Genomic DNA, 6,088 nt, shown 5'->3' with positions numbered 1-6,088 from the left:
AGTCAGATGCCTAGATATCAGCAAAAAATCATGAGCCATACTAAGAAAATATATGACATGGCCCAGGAAAAGGAATATATCAAAATCCCAGAAGAGATGCAGAATTTGAGAGAACTAATCAGTGAGATGTGCACAAATTTCCAAAATAAATAAATAATTGTGCAAGAATAGCCAGAAATAATAGCTATGTACAGCTGGGCAAGCATAGAGAGATTAAGAGGTGAAGAATTTTCTTGTTTGTCTGTTTTTTTTGTTTATTGTTATTATTGAAATAATGAAAATGCTCTAATAATGATTGAAGTGATGTATGCACAACTATGTCATTATAGCAAATACCATAGATTGTACACTTCGGATAAAATGTATTCTTAATTAATATGTATCAGTGAAATTGATTTGTTAAACAAAAAAAAAATCCTTATCTACTGGATAGACTTGACCTTTTCTTCTTTAAGCTAATTAGCTTCCATCTTTCAATGTTTCCTGCTCTTACATGATTTCCTTTGCCCAGTGCAATATTTTATTTTTATCAATAACACTTTTCACCTTCTAAAAAGCTACATAATGAGTTTATGTTTATTGTCTGTCTTGTCTCACAAAAATGTAAGTTCCACAAGGTCAGGGATTTTTTGTTTTGTTCAGTGATTTATCCAACACGAAGAACCATGCCTGCTATATGTGGTGAGGTGATGTATGCTTAATAAATATTTGTTAACTGCTTACTTGGAATCCCTCCCCATCCCCTTGAAAGTACTCCAGGAAAGCGGACTTGGCCCAATGGATAGAGTGTCCGCCTACCACATGGGAGGTCCGTGTTTAAACCCTGGGCCTCCTTGACCCGTGTGGAGCTGGCCCATGTGCAGTGCTGATGCGCACAAGGAGTGCTGTGCCACACAAGGGTGTCCCGCGTAGGGGAGCCCCACATGCAAGGAGTGCGCCCCATAAGGAAAGCCGCACGGTGGGAAAGAAAGTGCAGCCTGCCCAAGAATGGTGCCGCACGCACAGAGAGCTGACACAAGATGACGCGATGAAAAGAAACACAGATTGCTGGTGCCGCTGATAAAGTTAGAGGCAGTCACAGAAGAACACAGAGCGTATGGACACAGAGAGCAGACAACTGGGGGGCGGGGGGAAGGGGAGAGAAATAAATAAATAAATCTTAAAAAAAAAAAGTACTCCAGTTTGTCTACAAATTTCTTTAAATGTGGTACTCAGAAGTGAAGATGATATTCCAAGGATGATCTGATAAGCATAGGTAGTTTCTTACTAGTTCTTTTCTCAGATGTTAACCATATTTCCAAGATTGCACTGAAGTGTCCAATAAATCCACTGATTATGACCAATTTCTCTGTCCTTTAGTTACCATGATTTCTATGTTGTGACAAAGCAACAAAGATAGGCCTGTCCTACTTATCCTATCAGAAATTTCTGCATACTCTTGGTTCTATCTTTGTTACTCTCATCCCACAAAAATCACAAAATATCACTCGCTTTGGCAGTACATACACTAAAATTGGAACAATACAGAGAAGATTAGCATGGCCCCCACACAAGGATGACTGGCAAATTCGTGAAGTATTCCATATTTTTAAAAAATCACGAAGTATCTGTCTTGTTTTTATTCCTCTGAGGTTCTAATACTGGTTTCTGGTGTGTTCCCTCCTAAGTAACATTTGTGCACATTGATGCCAGATAGTTAAAGGGCATTGATCCCAGGTGGCTAAACTAATGGTAAGAATTTTAGAAATAAGAGCAGTTTTAGAAGGCAATGAGGAAGACATTACTGGGATGCAAAGACACATTAGAAGAAACAAAGTTGTCCTTGCTTGTCATTCACAAGCATGAAATAAAAGTTTACAAACCTTTTCCTGAGTTCCACATAACATTTTTATGAAACACATTCTCCATTTATTCAATAAACCAATGCAATTTTTAAAAACTTTTTATTTTGAAATAATTTCAAACTTATAAGACAGTTGCAAAAATAATACAAACCCCATACAGAAAACTCCAACATACCCCCAACCCTCAAGATACCCAGATCCACAAATTTTAACATTTTGCCACCTTTGCCATATCATTCAATCTATCAATCATCCATCCATCCATCCATCCATCCATCTTCTGAACATGTGAGCAGCAGGCTGCACACATCATACTCCTTGGACACATAACACTTCCATGTACATTTCCTATGTAATCATTTTAAGTGCAGTTAGCAAGTTCAAGAAATATGTTTTAAAAAATGTAAAAAGAATTAAAAAAGCAAAAAATAAAAATCAACAAAGTAATTTATTGTTGATAGAAAGCTTACATTCTATATTCCAATTTTTTCTTATGTCCCAGTAATGTCTTTTTGAGGCTTTACTCCTCCATTCTTAGATCCCATCCAGTAATGTATTATATTTAATTGCCATTACCTCTTTAATTTCTTTTTCCTTTTTTTCAAATTGTGGAAACATAAATATAACATAAATCTTCCCGTCCCAACCCCTCCTAAGCATACCATTCAGTGGGATTAATCACATTTACAATGTTGCTGTACACTCACCACCATCCATTCCTAGAAATTTTCTCTTCATCCTAAACAAGTCCTACACTCATTTTATATTAGCTCCCCATTGCCCCTATCGTCCACCCATTAATCTGTACTATACTTTCTTCCTGTGATATTTGCATTGTGGTAACTATGGGGCTTAAATTTAACATTCTAAACCTATAACAATCTCATTTGCTTTGATACCAACTTAACAACTTCAATAGCATACATAAACTATGTTCCTTTACCCTTCCACCTCCCCGTCTTTTTTTAAAAAAAGATTTTATTTATTTATTTATTTCTCCCATCTCCCCCTCATTTTTTGGGCTTGCTATCTGCTCTCTGCGTCTGCTCATCTCTTTTGTGTGTGTGAGGTGGCACTGGGAACCGAACCTGGGACCTCCCATGTAGGAGGGAGGTGCCCAGTTACTTGAGCCACGTCTACTCCCTGCTTATGTCTCGCATTGTGTCTCCTCGTTGTGCCATCTTCTTGCATCAGCTTGCTGCACCAGCCCATCACATCAGTTTGCTGTCTTGCTCTTCTTCTTTAGGAGGCACCAGGAACTGAACCTGGGATCTCCCATGTGGTAGGAGGGCACCCAACTGCTTGAGCCACATCCACTTCCCTCCCCCCACCTTCAGGTAGTACTTGTCACAAATTACATATTATACATTATGAGTCCAAAATCATTAATTTATTATTATATTCTATGCATTTGCCTTTTAGATCCTATTTGACATAAAAAATGGAATTACCAATCAAAAATACAATAGTATGTGTATTTATATTTACCCATGTCATTATCTTTACCAGAGATCTTTAATTCTTCATGTGACTTTGGTCAATTGTCTAGTGTCATATCTTTTCAAACTGCAGAATGCCCTTCAGCATCTCTTGTGGGGCTAGACTAGTGGTGATGAAGTCCCTCAACTTCCGTGTATCTGGGAATGTCTTAATTCTTCCTTCTTTTTAAAAAATATGTTTTTATTACAGAAGTTGTGAACTTGAAAAACAATCATGTACATGGTTGGAATTCCCATAAAACAACCCTTCAACAATACACCACACTGTTGTGGACTATTTGTTACTACCAATTATGAGATAATATTCAGACTATTACCACTAACTATGGTCCATAGCAGACATTTGGCACATTTTTCCATACCCCCTGTATTAATTAGTCAGCCAAAGGGGTGCTGATGCAAAGTACCAGAAGTCTGTTGGGTTTTATAAAGCATATTTACTTGGGGTAGAAGCTTATAGTCCCAAGGCCATAAAGCATAAGTTACTTCCCTCACCAAAGTTGCCACATGTTGGAGCACGGTGGCTGATGACATCTGTAAGGGTTCAGGCTTCCATTTCCTCCTAAGGCTCCATGGTCCCAGGTCCTTCCTTTCTCAGCTGTAGGTTAGATTAAGGCTCATCTCTTTCTGGGCTCAGCTGCTCTGCTCTCTCCACAAGGCCAGCTGTAAACGACCAGGTGAATAGCTTGTCTCTCTTCCCAGGCCTCTGCCATGTCTAGTGAAGCCTTCTCTCCTTCCTCACATATCTGCTTCTCTGTGTGTTTACTTCCTGGGGCTCCAGTATCAAAACTCAAACTCTCTACTCTGCCATGTTGTTTTCTCTGTGACTCCCCTCTTGGAGAGGGCGGGGACTCAGCACCCTAATGACATGGTCCAATCAAAGTCCTAATCATAATTTAATCAAGTAAAAGTGAAACCTCTGAAGTTAATATAATCTAATACACCCAGAGGAATAGACGTGTTCACAAACACAATCCAGTATCTATTCTTGGAATTCATAAACAATATTTAACTACTACATCCCCCTATTATTAACACTGTACATCTTTAGCATTGATAGTCCATAGGTTACATTAACTGTATTTTTTCCTTGCTTCTCCACATTCCTACCACCCTAAACAGTGACATATATGTTCTAGTTCAAGAAGGACATTCTTGCATTTGTACTATTAACACAAACCACAATTCTCACCCACCATTTGGTTCACTGTATTATTCAGTCCCTAGGTTATCCTCTAGCTTTCTGTCAATTGACATTTATATTTCTAGACTACCCTTTCCAGCCACAATCCCATTTATAAACCAGCTGCTACTCACTATAATGTGTTACTATCAACTCCATTTCCACACTTTTACAGTCAAGTTAATTAAAACTTCTACATATATTAAGCATCAGTACTCCTTTGCAGCCCTCCTCTTACTACTAATAACCAATATTCTAGGTTTTAACTCCATGCATTTATTATTTGTATTTAGTTCATATTAGTGAGAACATGCAATATTTGTCCTTTTGTGTCTGGCTTATTTCACTTAGTATAATGTCTTCAAGATTTGTCCATGTTATCATATGTGTCCCAATTTCATTTCTTCTTACTACAGCATAGTATTCCATCATATATATATATATATACACACACACCACATTTTTTTATGTGGGCACTTGGGTTGTTTTCATGTTTTGACAATTGTGAAATTGTATTGAATGCTATGAACATTGGTGTGCAAATGTCTGTTTGTGTCAGTTTTCAGTTCTTCTGGATATATTCCTAGTAGAGGAATTGTTGGATCATATGGTAGTTTTATATTTTGCTTCCTGAGGAACCACCAAACCGTCTTCCACAGAGGCTTCACCATTTTACAATCCCACAACAGTCCTTCATTTTTGAGAGCCAGTTTTGCAGATACAGAATTCTTGTTTGGCATTTTTTGCTTTCAGCACTTTAAATTTGTTATCCCATTGCCTTCTTGCCTCCATGGTTTCCAATGAGAAATCAGAACTTAGTCTTATTGAGACTCCTGTTGAATCTTCCTTGCAGCTTTCAGAATTCTCTATCTTTGGCATTTGAAAGTTTGATTATAAAATGGAATGATTAGGTCTATTTGGGTTTATCCTTTTTGGAGTTTGTTAATATTTCTTGGATGTGTATATTCATGTTTTTTGTTAAATTTGGAGAGTTTTCAGCCTTTTTTTTTTTTTAAAGATTTATTTTTATTTATTTAATTCCCCTCCCCTCCCCCGGTTGTCTGTTTTCTGTGTCTTTTTGCTGCGTCTTGTTTCTTTGTCCGCTTCTGTTGTCATCAGCGGCACAGGAAGTGTGGGCGGCGCCGTTCCTGGGCAGGCTGCTCCCTCCTTCGCGCTGGGCGGCTCTCCTTATGGGTGCACTCCTTGCGCGTGGGGCTCCCCTACGCGGGGGACACCCCTGTGTGGCACAGCACTCCTTGCGCGCATCAGCACTGCGCATGGGCCAGCTCCACACGGGTCAAGGAGGCCCGGGGCTTGAACCGCGGACCAACCATGTGGTAGACGGACGCCCTAACCACTGGGCCAAAGTCCATTTCCCTTATTTATTTATTTTTTAATATTCTCTCTGTCCCTTTCTCTCTTCTCCTGGGACTTCTACAATGCATATATTGGTACACTTGACAATGCCCCACAGTTTCCCTAGGCTTTGTTCACTTTTCTTTATTCGTTCCTCTTTCTGCTCCTCAGACCGATGATTCCAATTTCCTTAATCTCAAGTTCAC

General features: G+C 38.9%; 1 non-coding gene across 1 annotated transcript; it reads left to right on the top strand.

Annotated features, from left to right (window-relative positions):
- The first annotated feature begins 1,483 nt into the window (after positions 1-1,483).
- LOC111765145 (U6 spliceosomal RNA) lies at positions 1,484-1,590 on the top strand. Its single transcript, XR_002797561.1, has one exon. It is a non-coding gene; the product is annotated as a U6 spliceosomal RNA (small nuclear RNA).
- Positions 1,591-6,088: the final 4,498 nt, after the last annotated feature.

This window comes from Dasypus novemcinctus, chromosome 24, assembly GCF_030445035.2.
Source record: "Dasypus novemcinctus isolate mDasNov1 chromosome 24, mDasNov1.1.hap2, whole genome shotgun sequence".
NCBI classification, from domain to species: Eukaryota; Metazoa; Chordata; class Mammalia; order Cingulata; family Dasypodidae; genus Dasypus; species Dasypus novemcinctus.
This window is presented reverse-complemented; position numbering and strand designations above follow the sequence as displayed.